The sequence below is a fragment of the Tursiops truncatus genome, chromosome 16 (assembly GCF_011762595.2).
Source record: "Tursiops truncatus isolate mTurTru1 chromosome 16, mTurTru1.mat.Y, whole genome shotgun sequence".
In the NCBI taxonomy this organism is placed as follows: domain Eukaryota; kingdom Metazoa; phylum Chordata; class Mammalia; order Artiodactyla; family Delphinidae; genus Tursiops; species Tursiops truncatus.
The window spans coordinates 69,192,145-69,218,384 of NC_047049.1; the positions used below are offsets into that span (position 1 = coordinate 69,192,145).

The 26,240-nt window shown below is 36.3% G+C and overlaps 1 protein-coding gene across 14 annotated transcripts in view; it reads right to left on the bottom strand.

Moving 5' to 3' along the window:
- The window catches only part of CABCOCO1 (ciliary associated calcium binding coiled-coil 1), a 144,954-nt gene that overhangs the window by 75,446 nt on the left and 43,268 nt on the right, over positions 1-26,240 (bottom strand). For 3 of the 14 annotated variants that reach the window (XR_012326628.1, XR_012326629.1, XR_012326626.1), the window contains exon 6: positions 13,272-13,414. The exons of the other annotated variants lie outside the window; for them this stretch is intronic. The gene's annotated coding sequence lies outside the window, so the exon portion shown is untranslated. The remainder of the gene's footprint in view (positions 1-13,271; positions 13,415-26,240) is intronic. 14 annotated transcript variants of the gene reach the window in all.

The window sequence follows — 26,240 nt, forward strand, 5'->3', positions numbered from 1 at the left end:
ACATAATTATTTGTAAAATTTATGCTTTATTGTTTAATGCCCCCAAAGAACATATTTCCACTGTTTTGAAAAGTGAGAATATTTTTGAGTTTACTCTATATTCAGGGAATATCAAAAGCATCACAACTGCTTTTAGGATCCAAACTGTGTTCAACAGAAACTTAGGGTTTCTCTAGTTAACTATAAGAGCTCCTTAAAGAAGCTATTGTAGTAAAGTCTCTATCATCTCTTTCTCTATATCTATGTCTACACACACACACTCACACACACACACAAATTCAGCATCTCAAGCCTCCAGGCACAATGCTGTATTAGGAACTGGAAATCTGTGGCACAAAACAAAAGGTTTCCATTGACTATATACACAAAAAACTCACTGGAAAATTTATTTAAAATAGTAATTAAGTGAGTTTCTTCCTGTTTTTGGTGAATAAATGCATTACATTCTTAAATCATTCTGTCTTCATTTTGAGGTAACAAAAATTTAAATGTACAAATTATGTAAAATGCTTATTTTATGAAGTCACTCATGCTTTAATTCACGTCCTTCACCCTTTAATTCATTTTATCATTTTGAAATGGCAAGTGGAGCTTATGTTACCACAAACATTTCCTCTAATCTGAAAAATGTGTTTTTTGAAAAGCCACTCGACGCAAATAAGGCTCTAAGTAAAGCTTCTTTTTCTAAATCAGTTTACATTAGCTATATTTTAGATAGTGATACAGTGCTGGAGCCCTAAGAAAAATGAGAGAAATAGCATTGAGTTTTGTTAATTATATATATTTTTTCTCTTTTTGAAGGGAAGAAAGGAAGTCAGGCCAATAGTGATTTAAATGACTTTAAAACAAATTTTTCCTTTTGTTTTTAGTGGTTTATTAGTTGTCAGAGTCCCTCTAGGTATGTAAAATGAATTTGTTGAAAGGCATTGATTAGTGTATTTGTGAATGTGTGTAAAGGCACTATGCATTTACTGTGAAAATTTAAGTAAGTTTTTATGGTTATGGCATAAAGCTAATAAAGCAATCCATATATTTTAGCCATGTTTTAATTAAAGGTGACTATCTTAAACTGAATTAATTCCAAATGTCTGGCCTTATTTTAACTTAATGGCTCTATGTCTAAGCAATAATCTAATTTTAAGCTTTTTGTTTATTCCAAGTAAAGTCAAACAATATGTGCATTTGTTAAGAATAATCTTTGGGCCACACTTGAGTTGATGTATCCCATTAGAAATGATTTGGGGAGTCTCTTTTGAATAACCTATCTAAACTGTCTCTCCTTATGATTTGTAGAAATAAAAGGGATAAAATTAGCTATCTCTTCTATTCAAAATTAACTGTTGAATGTTAAATATTTTCCACATCTATCCATTTTGGATTTATTAAAATAAGGTTCAGAAGTATGGCCTCTTCCAAATTCTTAGAGCATTTTAACCATAAAAGGCTTAAAAATATTTTGCAAACTCATGGGCAGTAATCTGATATTCAGGTTTTTTTAAGGAATGAATGGGGTATAAGCTTTCAAAATTAGAACTTCATGTGTGATCCACCATAGAAAACATTATTTCAGTGCTTATAATGTGCCAGACACTTGAGATACCAAGAGGGAAATAAAATGTATGTAGTACCTCCTATTTTCCAGATATTTTGTTATCTAAGTTTTTTCTTACAGTACTCCTACGAGAATAGGAGGTGTTATCTAATTTTACAGATGAGGAACCCACAGCTCAGTAGAGCTAAGTAGTTTGTCCATGGTTCTAAAGGCAGCAGATGGAGACTGAATTTAAACATAGGTAGAGAAATGGAAAGGAAGATAAATAATAAACTGACCACTTCCATTTCATTTTCAAAAGAACACACTTATTCATTCAATTGCTCACATGGCTAGTGTCTGGTGTGTGTCTGTCTATATGTTGAGCACTGGGGATTTATATAATGAGACAAGTAGACATGCATCCTAAACTTAAGTGGTCTGCAATACAGTATGAGATATGAAGTTATAAGAGCTATGAGAGAGGAAAGTCCAAAGTGCTTGAACCCAGGAGAAGGTAAACTTAGTTAGCTTGCTAGTTGAGGCACTGTCCTCTATTTTGCTAATCCTCACAACTAAAGGAGGCAGATATTATTTCCCTCATTTTGTAGATGAAGAAATTGAGCTGCATAGAGATTAAGAGAATTGTCAATGATAACCCAACCTGAAAGTGGGGAGGGCTTACCTTTGAACCAAGCTTATGTATCAGCTTCTGTTTCTACCTTGTGCCAAACTTGAAATAAGACCCAGTACTTTTTTTGTATCAATTAAACAGAGAACATTCATTAAAGCATTAGTAACCAGTATAGATTTTACTAGAGATTTCTTTAAAAAGGGGGTTCCGTTGCAGCACTCTTTTCTCCCTAATATTATTAAAAATTCATTTAGTGGTTAAGAAAGTATAAACGTGTCATAGGAACAGCAAGTGCGATCTACATACCAAACATGGTTCCCAGCCTCTTACGTCCCTGCTCAGAAGTCAGCCTACAGAGAACCACCACCATCGGGTGACCAGTGATGGTAGTGACCCCTCACCTATGCATTTCTTAATGCCTTGATGAAGAGTGTATGTCCTCTGGACACTCCCAGGGGTAATGAATAGCAAGTGACTAAACAGGTTGTACATTATTTCATCACCCTGAACTATCTGAATTCTTCCCCTACATTATAGCATGGAAGTTCTAGCACATCATTCTAACTGACTGTGGGCCACCACTGAATTCACCCATCGGTTAGCCAGCCCAGCAGACTAATAAAGCCACTCCTCGGCATTCAAGTCATACTCTCGAGTCCTGAATCCTGAGTGAATATATCAATACATTCATCCTGCTCAGCCTCTACTGTTCCATCCTTTGTTCCATTCTCTCAAAGTCAACTCAACCATGTTCCTCCGTGTTGCATCCCTATTTCCTCCAACTCCTGCCCAATAAGTTATCTGGACAGTGAGTTATCACACACATATGTGGACAGTCAGTTCAGAATCCCATTTTGAGGGTCTCTTTCCTGAGGCCACTCTTGTTATCGATTACTATACAGTCAGGGTTCTATGAGAAAATGGCATGCTTGATAATTGAGGCGGGCTTAAAAAGGGGGTTATTTACAAAAAAGCAGGCTGGCTTGGGGGAGGGTGACAAGGATGGTTTGGCGCTCTAACTGTTCTCATCCTGGGGCCAAGTGGGGAAGGCAGGGAGCAGTTCCCAGAGTACAGAGGGAAGAGCTGTATAGACAGGACAGGAACTCTAACCTTCTGTAAAGGCCACACCCAACATGCAGTGACCCAACAGGGAGGGAGCTGGGAGTCAGACCACCTCAGCCTCTCTCCTCCCACCCATGTCCCTGTACTGGCCCAGCTAGAAGTCAGAGGGTAAGGAGCCTGTTGATGATTTCCAAAAATGTTGGTTTCCTGAGGCACAGAGTGGGGCAGAAAAGGGCAGAAAATGTATCTGGGGGGGCAAACAGAAAACATCTAAGCACTAGGCCAAATATTTAATGCAGGATTATTTAGATAACTAGATAACTGATTATGTTGAATAGGTGACTGCACTCATTTTGTGAAAACAGAACCATTAAATATTCAGAACTTCAGCCAGAGTTTACCTCAAGGAACATTTCAAGTTTTGAAAAATTTACATTTATATCCGAGTTATGTTCACTTAATGATCACATTACTTCAAAACATTCATTATTTAACAAAGAATAATGAAGTACTTTCACTTCTCTTTTCCAGTATTGGTTGTAACTTAATATACAGTACAGCATCCATTTTCATAAACTATATAAGCTGAAGATACATATTTGGTTAGCAGTATTTATCATATAAAAAGAACATCATGGCGTTCCTGGATAGAAAGCATAAAGAATTCGAAAGGATTGTAAAAGTGATGACTAATTTAAAATAACTTTGTTGTGATATTATTTCTATTATCTTTTGTGTGTGTGTGTGTTTGGAAGGTAATAAAGTTAAACTGTGTCCTATTTTGTTTGTGTTTTTATTGCTTGAACTTTTGTGGGTAATCAATATTATGACATGCTGCATAACTTAAAAGTGGTCTAAAGTGTCTCTTTCATTCAAGGCTTTCTTTGGTGCCCCTAGGGATTAAATCAAAGCCTTTGCAGAAGTTTGGGACACTCTTTAAGCATGTGGACCTTAGTCCTCAGGTTTCATATCTCTAAGACATGGTTAAAATGTTGCCTCCATCCTATAGTTGTTGTGAAGATTGTTGACTTAAAGTTCTCAGACAGTTCCTGGCATATAGTAAATGCTTGACTAACTTAACTTCCCTTCCCTCTACCCTTTTGCCTAGTTAACTCCTGCTATCCCCAGGTCTCCACCCCAAAAGATAACTAGCTTAGAGGAGCCTTCTGTGATCCACTAATCCTCAGATTAGAGAGCACTCTCTAATCTCCTTTTTTACAATAATCTGTATTTTTCCTTTATAGTACTTGGCTTGTAATTATATGCCTGTGAGTTTATTAAATTAATGTCCATTTTTCTTGCTAGACTGTTTAGCATTATGAGCAATTGTGTTTATTTTGCTAACCAATGCCACATATTGGTAGTAAAAGTAATATTTGTAAACAAACAAACAAACAGTAAGTTCCCAGAGTACTTAATGTGGTAGGCGCACTGCACTTGTTTAATAAATATCTTGATTATTAAAGGCGACAATAGACAACAACCTGAAGATTACAGGCAACATCTACAACTGGAAATGCACTTAGAAGGCAGTGATCTTGAGCCTATAATTTGTTCCTTAGGGCAAAGTACTTGATAAGCTTAAACTGCACAGCAGCTTTGCCCACTGGAGCTGAAATGCATAACTAGTCCTGTTGCTGAAGCCAAAGAGCACATTGAGTCCAATATCTCCTGGTGAAGTTATATAGTTATCAGTAGTAAGCTTTGCTTATAAAAGGCTTAGCTTCACACACTTAAACACGTCTCTCTATAATGCTAGTCTGAACTGTTAAAAAAATACTGTTTCTCAAATAATTTTTGTTTGCACACATCAAAACAAATTAAAATTTGGTTACACTATGAACAGATATTGATTAAGCACCTATTATGAACAGGAGCAGCCTGACACAGGGGAGGAAAAATGAAAGATGAAGAAGTGAGCACTTGGAGGGTGACTGAAATAAGGGGCCAAAGAGAGAGTGTTCAACTACTGTGGTGAATGGGAAATGTATAAGTTATCTGTTGCTAGGTAACAAATTACCCCAAATTTGGGGGCTCAAGAAAACAAACAGAATAACATCATTCTGTGAGTCAGGAGCCTTGGAGCGGCTTGGCTGAGCGGTTCTGGCTCAGGGTTGCTCTCCACGCTGCAGTCCGGCTGCAGTCGTATCAAGGCCACCTGGGGGAGGATCCTCTTCCTGGCTCATTCTGTGGCTGGTGGCAGGCCCTGGGTCTTCGCCCATGAGCCACTCGAGTGTCCTCATGACACAGCAGCTGGCTTCCCCCAAACAAGCCTCATGGAGACAAGACAGAAGCCACAGTTCTCTAACAGCCTCATCTTGGAAGTGACATCCCATCACTTCTGCCATATTCCATTCTCTGTAAGTGAGTCACTAAGTCCAGCCAACATTCAGGGGGAGGGGAATTAAGCTCCATCTCTTGAGAGGAAAAGATTTAAAGAATCTGTGCCCTCACCGTGCGGCATGCGGGATCTTAGTTCCCCGACCAGGGATCGAACCCATGCCCTCTGCACTGGAAGCGCGGAGTCCTAACCACTGGACCGCCAGTGAATTCCCTGTGCACGTAGTTTTAAAAGCAACAGCGGAAAGTTGGAGGGATACAGGAATATACTGATCTCTTTGTGACGCCTTACGGATAATGTCGGGGCTGACCTTTTAAAGAAAGCTAAAGATATAGAGTCACCATTTCCCTCAAGCTCCTAGGAATCAACTGCGAGTTTATGTGTATGTATGCGTGGGTATGAGTGTGTGTCAAAAGGCACGGGCAGGCCTCAAGGCAACCCAGCTATAGTCAGATGACATATATACTAACATTTCAAGGCACAACGCCTCAGTGTCAAATCCCAACAGTGGTTTACAGGAGGGAGAATTCAGCATGGCCTATGGAAGTCAGGGATGGCTTCACAGAAGAAACGGGAGTTGTTCCAGATTATAAATATTAATATGTGATATTTATTTAATATATTTTTTGCTTTTTGTTAAGGAAAAGATAATTTAAGTCAGATTTCCATTGTTTAAGTGGAGCACAATTATCTGTATTCACTTGCTAGCTGCATGTGTCATTTTTTTCCCATTTAAAATACTTGATCTCTTTAGCTGAAAGCCTAATTATTTAAGCTACTGTGTATTGAATAAGGGCAGAAAAACATTCTCTGAATAATGGAGAGTCTACTGTTGGTTCTTCCTCCTTTTAAAGTGTGTGTGTGTGTGTGTGTGTGTGTGTGTGTGTGTGTGTGTGTATCTGCCCACAAGGACTGGCACATTTATATGATCCTGTGTGTACTGGGCATGCAAATCCTGAAGTAAAGGAAAGTAGGTTGCTGCCCCAAAATAATTCTTATTAGTCCAAAAGCCAAGCTCTGGGAGGTATGAAACTCCATATTCATCACTTAAACTTGCCATGTTTGCTGTGGTCATTAGTGCTTCAAGCAAAGAGAAGAAATAAGCAACTAAAAAATCACAGAAAACAAAAAGCCCACTCTACCTCATCTACCCTTATATTATTTCCTTGATCAAGCACAGAGCTAGTTTGCCACAGAAAACTTCGGCTTTTTTTCCCTCTTCACTCCTATAGTGTCAGTGGTGCTGATGCAGCTGCATAATTTGCATAGAAAGTTGCTTGATTCTGTAGTCAGAATACCAATAAGGTGGCCTCTTTCTAAGCATGTTTATTCTCTCTTGATTGACTCTTCACTTGCATGCTTTTCTGCACAATGCATACTTACTTGCATATTCTCAGCCATCTGTCAAACACTCATCAAGCCTTAAGGCTGGCCTTGTAATCAAACTTGAACACTCAGAAAACGTTGCCATGTGGCCCAATATTATAGAACTGTGACCAAAATCTTCTTTTTAAGAAAATAATCAATAAAAATATATCATCTTACAGTCTTGGTTGACTTACATTTGATTACATACATTTATTAACAGTTAAGTCTGCATTCACCAAGATAGGGCTAGCTCTATATTTATAGTAAATGACTTCCTAGTTATAAACAACTGCAGTTTTCTATCCACACCAACTGTAGCAGTCCAACATGATTTTCAGTCTGTAGAATGGAATCTATTTTGTCATTCTATTAGATATGCTACCCAGAATAAGACAGGCTTATCATAATTTGGGACTTTACCACCAAGAAGAATATTTAGAAGTATACTTATGGGAAGAATAGGACAAAATAGTTTAAATTCGAATTGTCCTAGAAAAATCTAGGATAGATGGTCACATACCCATAGATGATCTGGCTCAATCTCACATTTAATACTTTAAACAACTTTACAAAATATCTTTCAAAAATCATATAGTTAAATTTAGAATATATTTAATGAAGATATAATTTATTACCTCTCAATTCATTCAATAAAATTTATTAAGTGCCTTTTGTTTGCCAGGACCTGCGCTAAAGTTGGTAGTATAAAAGTGAGGAAGGGCTTCCCTGGTGGCACAGAGGTTGGGAGTCCGCCTGCCGATGTAGGGGACACGGGTTCGTGCCCTGATCTGGGAAGATCCCACATGCCGCAGAGCGGCTGGGCCCGTGAGCCATGGCCGCTGAGCCTGCGCGTCCGGAGCCTGTGCTCCGCAACGGGAGAGACCCGCGTACCGAAAAAAAAAAAAAAAAAAAAAAAAAAGTGAGGAAGACATGGGCCCTGTGCTCCCACACCTTATCCCTTCCATTTCTGGGTATGGCATTCATTATTGAGAAAGTGACTGCATATACCTACACAAGACCTTCCCCCAGAAGAGCTAGCCAATGGTCTTTTGTCTGCATCTGGAAGTTATGCAGACAAGACACATCTTTTTTTTTTTTTTATCCTGTCAGACTGCTAGATTTGAAGACAGCTATTATATCTTCTCTGAGTGTTTTCTTCTTCAGAGACCTCCGGTCTTAGAAAATCCAGGTTATTTTCCACTGAACACATTTTGATTTGAATATGTCCCTTTTCAAATGTGCATTACTGAACCTTATATAGTCTATTTTAGACATGTCTGCACATCTTAGAGAAGATTGAAAAGATGACTTTTTCTTTAAACCAGAAGCTTGGATTTTTAATGGGTTCTGCTAAGTATGTAATCACAGAATAGAGACATATTGATTTTTCTTAGACTCCATTCATCACCTCACTTCTTGCCATCTATTGGCTAGGTAAGTATCTTAAATTATAGAGTAAATCCCTATAGCTAGAGTCTTTGTTTTCTAGGTCTTATTGTGATGACCTTGGACATTTTGGTGATTTATATAACTCACGAATAATAAGATGCTCATCCTATGTAACAATTAAATCTTCATTTGCAGTAGAACCTTTTGCTTTAGGGAAAAAGAACACTGCCTAATTACACAAACATGAAATGCATCTCTTCCAAACAGAACAGACATTTTCATAATGTTATGCAATCTTTTAAAGTTAAATAAGCAAGAAAAAAGAAATAATGCTGAATAAGGAAAATAAAGGGAAATGGAATAAAACTTTGCTAATTTAAGTCTTTACCGTTAGACAACAGCTGCGTGTTATAATACATGCTGATTGTAAACAATAAATTCAGGACATATAGACAAGTGTAAAGGGCAAACAAAGATTATCTGGTACACTATCAACATCAAATGACTACTGCTAACAATTTGATGTATGTCCTTCAGGATCTGTTGTCTATATATACCTACATAGATATGGAAATAAAATTATAAATTGCAATCACAATAGACACATTTAGTATCCTGTTTTTTTCACTTCCTTAACATAGTGTGAATAACTTTCCATCATGAGTATAATACTGTATGAGTACTTTTAATGATTACACAGTTATATTATATAGAGACCCCACAAATTTTGAACACTTCCTTCTAATAGACCTTTAGGTATTTCACAGTTTGAGGGTTTTTTTTTTTTTTTTCCCTATCATAAAAAACCCCCTGCACTGATAGTGCTGTCCATCGTCTGGTTATCTTCTTGGAATAAACTCAAAGAAGTATAACTGTTGGCTCAAAAGGTAAACATATTTTAAAATTTGATATACCTTGCCAAAGTGCTCTCTGGAAAGTTTACAAATTTACACTCCTACCATCAGCATATGTGAGTGCCAGTTTACCACACTCTTAAGACAAGGTGTTATCATTTTAATTTTTGAGAATCCAATAATTTTTGTTTAATTTGCATTTCTTTGAGTTCTACAAAGGGTGAAATCTGTATAAGTTTATTGGCTATATATATTTTTTCTCTTCTAAATATGCTTTGTTATTTCTTCCATTAGTATGGTTACCTTTTTCTCATTGCTTTGTAAGAAATCATTACATACAATATTAACACTCTTATGCCTTTCCTCCACTCATGCTGTAAATTTTATTTTTAGAGTGTGTTTGATTTTTGTCTATGGTGTTCCCCTCCCTTCCTTCTTTTCTCTTCATTCTTTAAAAGACGTGTCCCTCAAACAGCTATGAAGGAATAATAGATTTGGGTTGGCAGAAAAAATGTTGAAGAGCATTTTAGGCAGCAGGAAAAGCTTACTTCAAGGCAAAAGTAAGTAGAAAACCTGTATTAAAAGACCAACCTAGCTCAATCAGAGAACTGGTCACAGAGGAACTGAGATTAATGTTAGTGGGCCAACAGATGGAAAGACTTGAGTGACAGGTTTAAGAGTTTAGGTGCCATGTGATCTGTGATGGAAACCATCTTTAAATTATGCTCCTGCCATTTATCAATTATTTTACTAGAGACAGATTCCTTGAATTTCTCTTAAAAGATTTATATTTAGGGAGGGATGATTATTTTTCTGTGCTTTGGAGAAAGAGGACTAGAAGTCTGATAAATTGTATACTCATGCAACAACCATTTGCTTTAAATGATAGATTCTAAAGTCAGGCACACATGCCAGGCAGAGCAGATAGAGTTATTTTAACACAACAATTTCTGATTGATTTTCTTTAGCAACACCCAATGTGAGCAGGTCAAACTACAAATTACATCCTGTATGATTTTCCCTTCTAGCAGTTTGCTAATAGGATCATCCAACAACAACAAAAAAAGCCTTTCTCAAGATTAAAAACATCATCTGGATAAGTTTAGATTATTTTGATAGGTACATCTCAAGGGTAAACTAAAGAGAAAAATATCTTTATAGCTATGCTTCAGTTGACTTACTCTGTTCCAAAATACAATCAGACACGCAAACGTTGTTTTTGCTTTTTTTTTCCTTCAGAGGGTGAGTGTTTACATAAGCCTCATATTTTGTTTATTCAGGACACCATAACTTTATAGTTTAAAGAAAGAAAATAACATTTATATTTCTATCTGGTTATCTTTCCCCCCCAAAAGCTAACATTTTTAAAGTACAGTATCATTAACACCCATAATCTGTGTGGGTTTTGAAATAATGAAGAAAAAAGCGTTTTCTTTATTTTGTTTTTGCTTTAGGAATAAGTGCTCAGAACATAAAATTATATACAATTGACATTCACTGATTTTTAGAGACGTTTGAATTTTCTATATTTGCTGAGGTTAAGTGGTATTATTTTGGGTTATGAAAGGCTGCCAAAATATGACTCTAGGCAAGGTAACCACTTAGGTATATTTATCATTCTCTTTAAATATCTTTCTAAGTATGCCATATCTATAATAATCAGATTCTGCTACAGTACCACTTGTGAAAACAGGGACTCCACCAATGGCTGTGCCAGCTGTGTAATGCACAACTCCATTAATCACACAGACCACGATGTGAACGGTGCCCCCTGGAGTTGTGCAAAGGGGGATTGTATGAAAATGTCCATGTTATAAGGCAAAAGTCTAAACCGTTAAGTATTTTGGCCTAAACAGTTAGAGGTAAAATTACATCTATTACATTTTTAAATTAGGAAAACTATTAAAGCAGACTTACTCTTATGAAGTTTTTTATATTCAAACACAAATATGTATATGTGTGTGTGTGTCTGTTTAAATACCTATATATAATATAACCTTTGAAAGTACAAGGGGTCCAAGATTTGATGTGTTGTCACTTCGGTGAAATTAAACTGAATAAATATTTTTTAAATGTGCCATTTATACATAATTCATGATACCAATTTTATTTTCTTAGGGAAAATTTGGGATGTTATAGCACAATACCAGATTTTTAATCTATAAATGACTTTTCAGCTAAACCAAGTTTATACTTAAAATTAAAATATGGCAGCAACACATTCGTGAAGTAATTTTATGGATCGAGAGTTCACCTACTTTTTTTCTATTCAGTCTTTAATTTTGTAAACACCCAGATGATAACTCTCTACCTGTCAATATATTAGTATGGAAGCATGTTTATATGCCTGCACTTAATTTACAAAATGTGCCTCACGACTTCTCAGGAATGAACTAGGGAACAATCTTATTATTGTACAAGTAATGCAATGTGGATGAAGACATCCACACTGTAGAAGATTAACATAAATCTGAAATAATACAGAATAAAATGTCCATCTTCATGTCCTATCCAACTCCTACTTTTTCACTCACTTGCCCAAAGGTATGTCATGTTAAAGATTAATTCAAACCCTTCTAGCCCTTTGAGTCTTTACTATCATTTACTTTTTTAAAAAAAATTATTTATTTAATTTATTTATTTTTGGCTGCATTGGGTCTTTTGTTGCTGCACATGGGCTTTCTCTAGTTGTGGTTAGCAGGGGCTACTATTCGGTGCGGTGTGTGGGCTTCTCATTGTGGTGGCTTCTCTTGTTGTGGAGCACAGGGTCTAGACATGCAGGCTTCAGTAGTTGCAGGATGTGGGCTCAGTAGTTGTGGCTAGCGGGCTCTATAGTGCAGGCTCAGTAGTTGTGGCACACGAGCTTAGGTGCTCTGCGGCATGTGGGATCTTCCCAGACCAGGGCTCAAACCCGTGTCCCCTGAATTGGCAGGCAGATTCTCAACCACTGTGCCACCAGGGAAGCCCTTTTCCTATCATTTAAATGCATAGGCATGTCTATTTATTTTCATGTTTATCTGCATTTAAAAATAAATGGAAACACTATTCATATTGTTCTACTTCTATACTTTTTTCACTAAACATATGTTTGAGATCTTAAGATAACCATACATCAGGATCTATTGGATTCCTTCTAAAGACTGGATAGTTTTCTATGGTGTGATTATACTTCATTTTATTTAACCATTCCCCTTCTTACTCACTTTCTGAAATTATTAGCTGTTATAAACCATGCTTTGATGAATATCCATGAATAAAAAGCTTTATATGAGTATGTCCAAACAGATGATTCATATAAGTAGATTTGGGGAGACAAAGGATATTCCCATTTGATTTTGCTAATCTGCTCTCCAAAATGGCTTTATAAATTTAACTTCTCATCAACCTCTCACCATAGAGTTGTGTTTTCTTGCATCTTCATTAATACTGGCAGTTAACCAATCTTTTTGTTATGAGCCAATATTATAGTTGAAAAATAGCTTTTCTTTTCTGTAGTTCCTTGATAAATAGTAAGGTTAATTATCTTTATTTCTGTTCATCTGTAATATTTACGGTCTGTTCAAATTCTTTGCCATGTTTCTGTTGTCTTGTTTGTCTCTTACTTATTCTCTAAGAACTATTTGTATGTAAAATAATTTTGACCTTTATACATTAGTTTGCAAAAATCTTCTCCAAGTTCTGCTTTGTAAAAGTAAATTTATTTATTTATTTATGGCTGCACTGGGTCTTTGTTGCTGTGTGCGGGCTTTCTCTAGTTGCAGTGAGTATGGGATACTCTTCGCTGTGGTGCATCGGCTTCTCATTGCGGGTCCTTCCCTTGTTGTGGAGTACGGGCTCTAGGCTCACAGGCTTCAGTAGTTGTGGCACGCAGGCTCAGTAGTTGTGGCTCGTGGGCTCTAGAGCACAGGCTCAGTAGTTGTGGCCCACAGGCTTAGTTGGTCCGCGGCACGTGGGATCTTCCCAGACCAGGGCTTGAACCCGTGTCCCCAGCATTGGAAGGTGGATTCTTAACCACTGCACCACCAGGGTGTCCCCCAAGATCCTTTTAATTTTTTTTTTAATATTTATTTATTTGGCTGTGTTGGGTCTTACCTGAGGCATGTGGGATCTTTCATTGCAACGCGCGGGCTCTTCATTGAGGCACGTGGGCTTCTCTCTAGTTGTGGTGCGTGGGCTTAGTTTCCCCACAGCATGTGGGACCTTAGTTCCCCGACCAGGGATCGAACCTGAGTCCCCTGCGTTGGGAAGCAGATTGTTAACCACTGGACCACCAGGGAAGTCCCTCCAAGTTCCTTTCTAAAAACATTTTTCTTCATAGTATCTTTATTAAGCCGTTAGAAAAATTTAGGCAGCCAATCATACGACTAAATTTAATCTCAAAATTAAAAAAAATTTCCTCCATATTTTCTCATGTTTTTACATGAGAAGTTTTAAATTTAGCACTTTAAACCAATGGATTTTATTATTCCATTTTCCTCCTCTACTAGCTTAGCATTTATTATTTATGCAATGCTTACCCTAGAGATTACAATATACATCCTTAACTTATTAAATGTTTATAAACCAGTACTTTTACTTTTCTCAAAAAAATGACAGAAACAAAATACATTAACCCATTTACCTTACCTTCCTTTCAATTTATAAGGTATTATCATTGTTTATTTTAATTCTCTGTGTATTTTAAACCACATAAAAAATTTTAAATTCATTTTACTGAAGTATAGATGATTTACAATGTGCTAATTTCTACTGTACAGTGAAGTGATTTAGTTATAAATATATATACATTCTTTTTCATATTCTTTTCCATTATGGTTTATCACAGGATATTGAATATAGTTCCCTGTGATATACAGTAGGAACCTGTCATTTATCCATTTTCTCTATAATATTGCGTTGGCCAAAAAGTTCGTTTGGGTTCTTCTGTAACCTTTTAAAGAAAAACCTGAGTGAACTTTTTGGCCAACCCAATAGTTTGGATCTGCTAATCCCAAACTCCCAATCCTTCCCTCCCACATCCCATTCCCCCTTGGCAACCAACCACAAGTCTATTCTTTATGTCTGTGTGTTTCTGTTCTGTAGATAAGTTCATTTGTGTCATATTTTAGATTCCACATGTGATATCATATGTTATTTGTCTTTCTCTTTCTGACTTACTTCTCTTAGCATGATAATCTCCAGGTCCATCCATGTTGCTGCAAATGGCATTATTTCATTCTTTTTAATGGCTGAGTATTAGGCCATTGTATATGTGTACCACATCTTTATCCATTCACCTGTCAATGGACACGTAGGATGCTTCCATGTCTTGGCTATAGTAAACAGTGCCGCAATGAACACTGAGGTGCATCTATCCTTTTGAACCATGTTTTTCTCTGGATATATGCCCAGGAGTGGGATTGCTGGATCATATGGTAGCTCTATTTTTTAGTTTCTTAAGGAACCTCCATACTGTTCTCCTTGGTGGCTATACCAATTTACATTCCCACCAACAGTGTATACGGATTCCCTTTTCTCCACACCCTATCCAGCACTTACTGTTTGTAGATTTTTGATGACGACCATTCTCACTGGTGTGGGATGATATCTCACTGTAGTTTAGATTTGCATTTCTCTAATAATAGCAATGTTGAGCATCTTTTCATTTGCCTCTTGGCCATCTGTATGTCTTCTTTGGAGAAATGTCTTTTTAGGTCTTCTGCCCATTTTTTGATTGCATTGTTGGTTTTTCTGATATTGAGCCACATGAGCTGTTGGTAAATTTTGGAGACTAATTCCTTGTCGGTTGCGTTGTTTGCAAATATTTTCTCCCATTCTGCAGGTTGTCTTTTCGTTTTGTTTATGGTTTCCTTTGCTGTGCAAAATCTTTTGAGCTTAATTAGGTCCCATTTGTTTATTTTTCTTTTCATTTCCATTACTCTAGGAGATGGATTGAAAAAGATATTGCTGTGATTTATGTCAAAGATGTTCTGCCTATGTTTTCCTCTAAGAGTTTTATACTATCTGGGCTTACATTTCGATCTTTAATCCATTTTGAGTTTATTTTTGTGTATGGTGTTAAAGAATGTTCTAATTTCCGTTTTTACATGTAGCTGTTCAGTTTTCCCAGCACCATTTATTGAACAGACTGTCTTTCCTCCATTGGATAATCTTGCCTCCTTTGTCATAGACTAATTGACCATAGGTACATGAGTTTATTTCTGCACTTTCTATCCTGTTCCATTGATCTATATTTCTGTCTTTGTGCCAGTACCATACTGTTTTGATGTCTGTAGCTTTGTAGTATAGTCTGAAGTCAGGGAGTCTGATTCCTCCACCTCCATTTTTCTTTCTCAGGATTGCTTTGGCTACTTGTGATCATTTGTGTTTCTATATAAATTTTAGTATTTTTTGTTCTAGTTCTGTGAAAAATGCCATAGGTAACTTGATAGGGATTGGACTGAATCTGTAGATTGCCTTGGGTAGTATAGTCATCTGGACAATATTGATTCTTCCAGTCCAAGAACATGGTATATCTTTCCATCTGTTTGTGTTATCTTCGATTTCTTCCATCAACGTCTTATAGTTTTCAGAGTACAGGTCTTTTGTCTCCTTACACAGGTTTATTCCTAGGTATTTTATTCTTTTTGATGTGATGGTAAATGGGATTGTTTCTTTAATTTCTCTTTCTGATATTTTGTTGTTAGTGTATAGAAATGCAACAGATTTCTGTGTGTTAATTTTGTATCCTGAAACTTTACTGAATTCATTGATGAGCTCTAGTAGTTTTCTGGTGGCATCTTTAGGATTCTCTATGTATAGTATCATGTCATCTGCAAACAGTGACAGTTTTACTTCTTCTTTTCCAATTTGTGCTACTTTTATTTCTTTTTCTTCTCTGATTGCTATGGCTAGGACTTCCAAAACTATGTTGAATAATAGTGGCGAGAGTGGACATCCTTGTCTTGTTCCCGATTCTAGAGGAAATGCTTTCAATTTTTCACCATTCAGAATGATGTTTGTTGTGGGTTTGTCGTATATGGCCTTTATTATGTTGAGGTAGGTTCCCTCTATGCCCACTTTCTGGAGAGTTTTTATAACATAAAATTATATTCAACATCATAAATGGGTGTTGAATTTTGTCAAAAGGTTTTTTCTGCATCTATTGAGATGATCATATGGTTTTTAAGACAATCTCTTTTATTGATCATTTAGACCACTGACATTAAAAGTGATTATTGATAGAGTTGGATTAATATGTACCATATTTGTTTCTGTTTTCCATTTGTTGCCTTTGTTCTTTGTTCCTATTTTTGTCTTCCACTCTTTTCCTGCCTTTCTGGTTGTAATTTTTCTTTCCATTTCTTACCATATCACATATATAGTTACTCTTTCAGTGCCTTCTCTAGAGCAATATCCATTTATAGCTAATCCAAGTCCAATTTCAAATAACACTATACTGTTTCATGGGTAGTGTGAGGACCTTATAATAACAAAATAAACCTATTTTCTCCCTGTTGTCCCTTGTATCAGTGATGAAATTTATGTCACTTGTCGATAAGCATATATATATATATATAATCAAATACATTATTGCTATTATTATTTAAACTAACTTCTGTTAGATAAATTAATAATAAGAAAAATAAAAGTTTTTATTTTACCTTCACTTATTCCCTCTTTGATGCACTTCCTTACTTTATGCACACCCAAGTTTCTGACCTGTATTATTTTACCTCTCTCTAAACAACTTCTTTTAACATTTCTTGCAAGGGAGGTCTACTGGCAATAAATTCCCTCAAGTTTTGTTTGTTTGAGAAAGTCTTTATTTCTCTTTCACCTTTGAAGGAAAATTTCACAGGGTACGGAATTCTAGGTTGGTAGTTTTTTTTCTCTCAACACTTAACATTTCCCTCCACACATTTCTTGCTTGTATGGTTTTACAGAAGAAGTTGGAATAATTCTTATATTGTTTCCTCTTTGCGTTGAGTTTGTTTTGCCCTCCTAACTTCTTTCAGGATTTTTCTTTATCTTTGATTTTATATAATTAAAAAATGATATGCCTAGTTGTAATTTTTTTTTTTTTGCATTTATCATCTTTGGTGTTCTCTGGGCTCCCAGGATGTAAGAAAATTAATTTGGGAAATTTTTAATTCATTATCATTTCAAATATTTCCTCTGATCCTTTCTCTCCTTCTACTCTGGTATTCCCACTGTATGTATGTTATACCTTTTGTAGTTGTCCCACAGACCTTGGATAGTCTGTTCTGTTTTTTTTCTTTTTCAGTGTTTGTTCTCTTTGGTTTTTGGTTTGAGTATTCTTTTGATAATATCCTCCAGCTCAGAGATTCTTTCCTCAGCTGTTTCCAGTCTACTAATAAGCCCATCAAAGATATTCTTCATTTCTTTTACAGCATTTTAGCATGAACTATATAATCAGCCAAACATTGAAGAAGGAGATCAGTAAGAAGGCATTGCCATAGCAGATACCAAGAAATTCTATAACAGTATAGTAATTAAAGCAGGGTGATATTCTGACAGGAATTGGCAAATAAATCAATGGGATCACTGGTCAAAATGAGTCAAATTGAGCATTAAGAATAGTGATTAAAATGAATCAAAACACAACAAAACAAAACACAATAAAATCTATTTTAGTTTCCTATTCCTGCTATAGCAAATTACCACAAACAGTGGCTTAAATCAGTACATATTTATTTTATAGTTCTGGGAGTCAGAAGTCCTCAACTTAATGTGTTGACAGGGATGCATTCATTCTAGAGGCTGTACTGAAGAATCTGTAGAGAATCTGTTTCCTTGTCTTATCCAGCTCCTAGAGGGCATCTGAATTCCTTGGCTCCTTGCCTCTTCCTCCATCTTCAAATCTCTCTCCTTTTAACTGACTCTGACTCTCCCTTCTCCCTTCTCCTCTTAGAAGGAACATTATTCAGTCTACCACAATCACTTTTGGAGGATACTGAAAACCCAACTTATTATTTTGAAAACTATTAGAGAAAGGAGGAGAATCAAGAACTTATCCTGTCTTTTCTATATAACATGTATCTCACTTTAATCAAATAATTGAAGAGTGTAAGTTTCTGCTTATAGAAATATCCAGCTCATGAATGAAAAATGAATGACAAAATATAAAAAGAGAGAGAGAGAAAAAGAGAGAAAACCAGACATTACCTCCTAATAAAATTGTACAAAACCACCTACAAATCATTCTTGCTAAACATTTGAACTGAAATCTAGTCAGTCTTTCAACATTAACTACCCATGTACTGGAAATATGGAAGATACAGGGACATCTTTAGGATACCACAGAAATGCAATTAGCAAACAAGACTGTGGGAAATTCTATAGCATAGAAGATGTGGCGTCTTCAACAAATAAAGTGCAAGGAAATAGAAAAAAATACAAATAATGAACCTATAAATTAAAAATAACTTAATCTAATTGCAATGTACATATCTTATTTGGATGCTAGTAAAACATACAAACAAACAAGTATGTAAATAAACCAAAACACAGACACAAACCAGTTATAATCAGGGGCTTTTGAACACTGACTGTGTATTTGATGATCTTATAGAGTTACTTCAGTTCAATACATTTTAGAGTCATACATTAAAATACTTAACAATTATGGACATAAGTTCATAACTGTTGAAGCTAGATAATGGATATATGAGAGTTAATATTATTCCTTCTACTTTGTATATGATTGAAACGTTCTGCAATAAAAAAATTTGTTTTAAAGAACTACTTGGTAAAATGCTACAAAAATCATGGCATTTTGATTGTGATTATACTGAGTTTACCAATTAGAGTGACATGACATCTTCATAAAATTGAGTCTCCTCAACTGGGAACAAATTTGCTCTCCATTTATTAATGATTTAAATTTTTTTATTTTTACTAAAACTGCTTAATTTTCTTTGCATCATTCTTGCACATTTTGTTAGATTCATTCCTAAACATTTTATGATTTTCATTATTACCAATGTAATCCTTTTCTAACAGGTTAATACTAAAATACAGGGCAATATTTTCTTCATGTTGGTTTCTTATCATACCACCTGCAAACAATGGCAGCTTTGTATCTTGTTTTTCAATACCTTTCTTTTTCTTCTACTTTTGACTTCTTTTTTGTTTTATCACATTGGCTAGGAACTAAAAATCCAATGTTGGGTAAAAGTAATCAGGCTTGTCTTGTTCCTTGTGGGTATTTTAATGTTTTCATTAAGATATTTTAGTGAGATTTTAATTTTTGGTATATTCTATGAGTTAAGAGTATAATTCTATATTACTGACTAACTAGAGTTTTTTTAAAATGAGAAATGGATGTTTATCAAATGCTTGACCATATTTATTGAGATGATCACTTGGTTTTTTCTTCCCCTAATCTGATAATGTACTGAATTATATTAATAGATAACCCAGTGTTAAACCATCCTTCCATATCTGGAATAAACACTATTTGAACATCTGATCCTTTGCTATATTTCACTTCCTAATATTTTATTTAAGATTATTGCATCTATTTTCATAACTGAGGTTGCCTATGAATTGTATTATTCTTTTCCATTTTTGCTTATAATTATCAATTTACAGAGTAGATTCAAAACTTTCTCAGGATTATACTAACTTCAGAGGAGGAGCTGAAAGCTTTCCAACTCTATGCTTTATAATAATTTATATAAAAGGGAATTATCTACTCCTCGAAATTTTGGTAGAACTAGCCTGTAAAACCTTCCACATCTGATGCCATTTTTACATGTAGATTTTTCAATATCTTACATGGTTATCATTCTATTAAGGTTTTCTACACTCTCTCAAGTAAATTTATAGTTTCTCAAGTAAAATTTATACTTCCCTGAATACTGTTTTTTTCTAGATTTTCAAGCCTATCAACATAAAATTGATATTTTAGTAAAAGTTTTGAAATCTCATTTTTAATAAACAAGATCTCTATCAGTTCATTTATCAAGAAAACAATAAACTTTCAAACTTTTCTGAGAATATTAGAGTTTAGGCTTTCTACCATTTGCTCTGTCAACTCTGTTCCTTAGCCATTGTTTGATCTGTCCATAGAGTTTCACACCTTTCTTATGATTGTTTTTCAAAGTTTTAAAAATTATTTATTTATTTTTCATTGGATGACTTGAATAATATTTATTATTTTATACAGCAGGTTCTTATTAGTCATTAATTTTATACACATCAGTGTATACATGTCAATCCCAATCGCCCAATTCATCACACCATGACCCCCCCCACCCCACCGCTTTCCCTCCTTGGTGTCCATACATTTGTTCTCTACATCTGTGTCTCAATTTCTGCCCTGCAAACGAGTTCATCTGTACCATATTTCTAGGTGCCACATATGTGCGTTAATATATGATATTTGTTTTTCTCTTTCTGACTTACTTCACTCTGTATGTCAGTCTCTAGATTGATCCACGTCTCTACGAATGACCCAATTTCGTTCCCTTTTATGGCTGAGTAATATTTCATTGTATATAGGTACCACCTCTTCTTTATGCATTCGTCTGTCGATGGACATTTAGGTTGCTTCCATGATTTGGCTATTGTAAATAGTGCTGCAATGAACATTGGGGTGCATGTGTTTTTTTGAATTATGGTTTTCTCTGGGTATATGCCCAGTAGTGGGATTGCTGGATCATATGGTAATTCTATTTTTAGATTTTTAAGGAACCTCCATACTGTTCTCCATAGTGGATGTATCAATATACATTCCCACCAACAGTGCAAGAGGGTTCCCTTTTCTCCAGCCCCTCTCAAGCATTTGTTGTTTGTAGATTTTCTGATGATGCCCATTCTGACTGGTGTGAGGTGATACCTCATTGTAGTATTCATTTGCATTTCTCTAATAATTAGTGATGTTGAGTGGCTTTTCATGTGCTTCCTGGCCATCTGTATGTCTCCTTTGGAGAAATGTCTATTTAGGTCTTCTGCCATTTCTGGATTGGGTTGTTTGTTTTTTTAATATTGAGCTGCATGAGCTGTTTATACATTTGGGAGATTAATCCTTTGTCCATTGATTTGTTTGCAACTATTTTCTCCCATTCTGAGGGTTGTCTTTTTGTCTTGTTTCCTTTGCTGTGCAAAAGCTTTGAAGTTTCACTAGGTCCCATTTGTTTATTTTTGTTTTTATTTCCATTACTCTAGGAGGTGGATCAAAAAAGACCTTGCTGTGATTTATGTCAAAAAGTGTTCTTCCTATGTTTCCCTCTAAGAGTTTTATAGTGTCCGGTCTTACATTTAGGTCTCTAATCCATTTTGAGTTTATTTTTGTGTATGGTGTTAGGGAGTGCTCTAATTTCATTCTTTTACATGTAGCTGTCCAGTTTTCCCAGCACCACTTATTGAAGAGACTGTCTTTTCTCCATTGTATATCCTTGCCTCCTTTTTCATAGATTAGTTGACCATAGGTGCGTGGGTTTATTTCTGGGCTTTCTATTTTGTTCCATTGATCTATGTTTCTGTTTTTGTGCCAGTACCATACTGTCTTGATTACTGTAGCTTTGTAGTATAGTCTGAAGTCAGGGAGTCTGATTCCTCCTGCTCCATTTTTTCCCCTCAAGACTGCTTTGGCTATTCTGGGTCTTTTGTGTCTCCATACAAATTTGAAGATTTTTTGTTCTAGTTCTGTAAAAAAGGCCATTGGTAATTTGATAGGGATTGCATTTAATCGGTAGATTGCTTTGGGTAGTATAGTCATTTTCACAATATTGATTCTTCCAGTCCAAGAACATGGTATATCTCTCCATCTGTTGGTATCATCTTTAATTTCTTTCATCAGTGTCTTATAATTTTCTGCATACAGGTCTTTTGTCACCCTAGGTAGGTTTATTCCTAGGTATTTTATTCTTTATGTTGCAGTGGTAAGTGGGAGTGTTTCCTTAATTTCTCTTTCAGATTTTTCATCATTAGTGTATAGGAATGCAAGAGATTTCTGTGCATTAATTTTGTATCCGGCAACTTTACCAAATTCATTGATGAGCTCTAGTGGTTTTCTGGTGGCATATTTAGGATTCTCTATGTATAGTATCATGTCATCTGCAAACTGTGACAGTTTTACTTCTTCTTTTCCACTTTGTGCTACTTTTATTTCTTTTTCTTCTCTGATTGCTGTGGCTGGACTTACAAAAGTATGTTGAATAATAGTGGCGAGAGTGGACATCCTTGTCTTGTTCCCAATCTTAGAGGAAATGCTTTCAATTTTTCACCATTGAGAATGATGTTTGCTGTGGGTTTGTTGTACATGGCCTTTATTATGTTGAGGTAGGTTCCCTCTATGCCCACTTTCTGGAGAGTTTTTATCATACATGGGTGTTGAATTTTGTCAAAAGCTTTTTCTGCATCTATTGAGATGATCATATGGTTTTTATTCTTCAATTGTTAGCATGGTATATCACATTGATTGATTTGCGTATATTAAGAATCCTTGCATCCCTGGGATAAATCCCACTTAGTCATGGTGTATGATCCTTTTAATGTGTTGTTGGACTCTGTTTGCTAGTATTTTGTTGAGGATTTTTGCATCTATATTCATCACTGATATTGGTTTGTAATTTTCTTTTTTTGTAGTATCTTTGTCTGGTTTTGGTATCAGGGTGATGGTGGCCTCATAGAATGAGTTTGGGAGTGTTACTTCCTCTGCAATTTTTTGGAAGAATTTGAGAAGGATCATTGTTAGCTCTTCTCTGTTTGATAGAATTCACCTGTGAATCCATCTAGTCCTGGACTTTTGATGTTGGAAGATTTTTTTTTTTTTTTTTTTTTTTTTGTGGTGCGCGGGCCTCTCACTGCTGTGGCCTCTCCTGCTGCAGAGCACAGGCTCCGGACGCTCAGGCCCAGTGGCCATGGCTCACGGGCCCAGCTGCTCCATGGCATGTTGGATCCCCCCAGACCGGGGTACGAACCCGTGTCCCCTGCATCAGCAGGTGGACTCTCAACCACTGCACCACCAGGGAAGCCCTGTTGGAAGATTTTAAATCACAGTTTCAATTTCATTGCTTGTGATTGTTCTGTTCATATTTTCTATTTCTTCCTGGTTCAGTCTTGGGAGGTTATACCTTTCTAAGAATTTGTCCATTTCTTCCAGGTTGTCCATTTTATTGGCACACAGTTGCCTCTAGTAGTCTCTTAGGATGCTATGTATTTCTGTGGTGTCTGTTGTAACTTCTCCTTTTTCATTTCTAATTTTATTGATTTGAGTCCTCTCCCTCTTTTTCTTGATGAGTCTGGCTAATGGTTTATCAATTTTGTTTATCTTCTCAAAGAACCAGCTTTTAGTTTTATTGATCTTTGCTATTGTTTTTTTTTTGTTTCTATTTCATTTATGTCTGCTCTGATCTTTATGATTTCTTTCCTGCTGCTAACTTTGGTTTTTGATTGTCCTTTCTCTAGTTCCTTTAGGTGTAAGGTTAGATTGTTTATTTGAGATTTTTCTTGTTTCTTGAGGTAGGCTTGTATAGCTATAAACTTCCCTCTTAGAACTGCTTTTGCTGCATCCCATAGGTTTTGGATCGTATTGTTTTCATTGTCATTTGTCTCTAGGTATTGATTTCCTCTTTGATTTCTTCAGTGATCTCTTGGTTATTTAGTAACGTATTGTTTAGCTTCCACGTGTTTGTGCGTTTTACGTTTTTTTCCCTGTAATTCATTTCTAATCTCATAGCATTGTGGTCAGAAAAGATGCTTCATATGATTTCAATTTTCTTAAATTTATTGAGTCTTGATTTGTGACCCAAGATGTGATCTATCCTGGAGAATGTTCTGTGTGCACTTGAGAAGAAAGTGTAATCTGCTGTTTTTGTATGGAATGTCCTATAAATATCAATTAAATTTATCTGGTCTATTGTGTCATTTAAAGCTTCTGTTTCCTTATTTATTTTCATTTTGGATGATCTGTCCATTGGTGTAAGTGAGGTGTTAACGTTCCCCAGTATTATTGTGTTACTGTCGATTTCCTCTTTTAGAGCTGTTAGCCGTTGCCTTATGTATTGAGGTGCTCCTATGTTGGGTGCATATACATTTATAATTGTTATATCTTCTTCTTGGATTGATCCCCTGATCATTACATAGTGTCCTTCCTTGTCTCTTGTAACATTCTTTAAAGTCTATTTCATCTGATATGAATATTGCTACTCCAGCTTTCTTTTGATTTCCATTTGCATGGAATATCTTTTTCCATCCCCTCACTTTCAGTCTGAATGTGTCCCTAGGTCTGAAGTGGGTCTCTTGTAGACAGCATATATATGGGTCTTGTTTTTGTATCCATTCAGCAAGCCTGTGTCTTTTGGTTAGAGCATTTAATCCATTCACGTTTAAGGTAATTATCGATATGTATGTTCCTATTACCATTTTCTTAATTGTTTTGGGTTTGTTTTTCTAGGTCCTTTTCTTCCCTTGTGTTTCCCACTTAGAGAAGTTCCTTTATCATTTGTTGTAGAGCTGGTTTGATGGTGCTGAATTCTCTTAGCTGTTGCTTGTTGGTAAAGCTTTTGATTTCTCCATCGAATCTGAATGAGATCCTTGCCAGGTGGAGTAATCTTGGTTCTTCTCTTTCATCACTTTAAATATATCATGCCACTCCCTTCTGGCTTGTAGAGTTTCTGCTGAGAAATCAGCTGTTAACCTTATAGGAGTTCCCTTGTATGTTATTTCTCGTTTTTCCCTTGCTGCTTTTAATAATTTTTTTGTCTTTAATTTTTACCAAATTGATTACTATGTGTCTTGGCGTGTTTCTCCTTGGGTTTCTCCTGTATGGGACTCTCTGCGCTTCCTGGAGTTGGGTTGCTTTTTCTCTTCCCATGTTAGGGAAATTTTCGACTATAATCTCTTCAAATATTTTCTCTGGTCCTTTCTCTCTCTCTTCTCCTTCTGGGACCCCTATAATGTGAATGTTGTAGCATTTAATATTGTCCCAGAGGTCTCTTAGGCTGTCTTCATTTCTTTTCATTCTTTTTTCTTTATTCTGTTCTGCAGCAGTGAATTCCACCATTCTGTCTTCCAGGTCACTTATCCGTTCTTCTGCCTCAGTTATTCTGCTATTGATTCCTTCTAGTATAGTTTTCATTTCAGTTATTGTATTGTTCATCTCTGTTTGTTTGTTCTTTAATTCTTCTAGGTCTTTGTTAAACATTTCTTCCATCTTCTCGATCTTTGCCTCCATTCTTTTCCCAAGGTCCTGGATCATCTTCACTATTATTATTCTCAATTCTTTTTCTGGAAGGTTGCCTATCTCCACTTCATTTAGCTGTTTTTCTGGGGTTTTATCTTGTTCCTTCATCTGGTACATAGCCCTCTGCCTTTTCCTCTTGTCTATCTTTCTTTGAATGTGGTTTTTGTTCCACAGGCTGCAGGACTGTAGTTCTTCTTGCTTCTGCTGTCTGCCCTCTGGTGGATGAGGTTATCTAAGAGGCTTATGCAAGTTTCCTGATGGGAGCGACTGGTGGTGTGTAGAGCTGACTGTTGCTCTGGTGGGCAGAGCTCAGTAAAACTTTAATCTGCTTGACTGCTGATGGGTGGTTGGGTTCCCTCCCTGTTGGTTGTTTGGCCTGAGGCAACCCAACACCGGAGCCTACCTGGGCTCTTTGGTGGGGCTAATGGCGGACTCTGGGAGGGCTCATGCCAAGGAGTACTTCCCAGAACTTCTGCTGCCAGTGTCCTTGTCCCCATGGTGAGCCACAGCCACCCGCCCACCCCGCCTCTGCAGGAGACCCTCCAACACTAGCAGGTAGGTCTGCTTCAGTCTCCCCTGGGGTCACTGCTCCTTCCCCTGGGTCCCAATGCGCACATTACTTTGTGTGTGCCCTCCAAGAGTGGAGTCTCTGTTTTCCCCAGTTCTGTTGAAGTCCTGCAATCAAATCCCAGTAGCCTTCAAAGTCTGATTCTCTAGGAATTCCTCCTCCCATTGCTGGACTCCCAGGTTGGGAAGCCTGATGTGGGGCTCAGAACCTTCACTCCAGTGGGTGACCTTCTGTGGTATAAGTGTTCGCCAGTTTGTGAGTCACCCACCCAGCAGTTATGGGACTTGATTTTACTGTG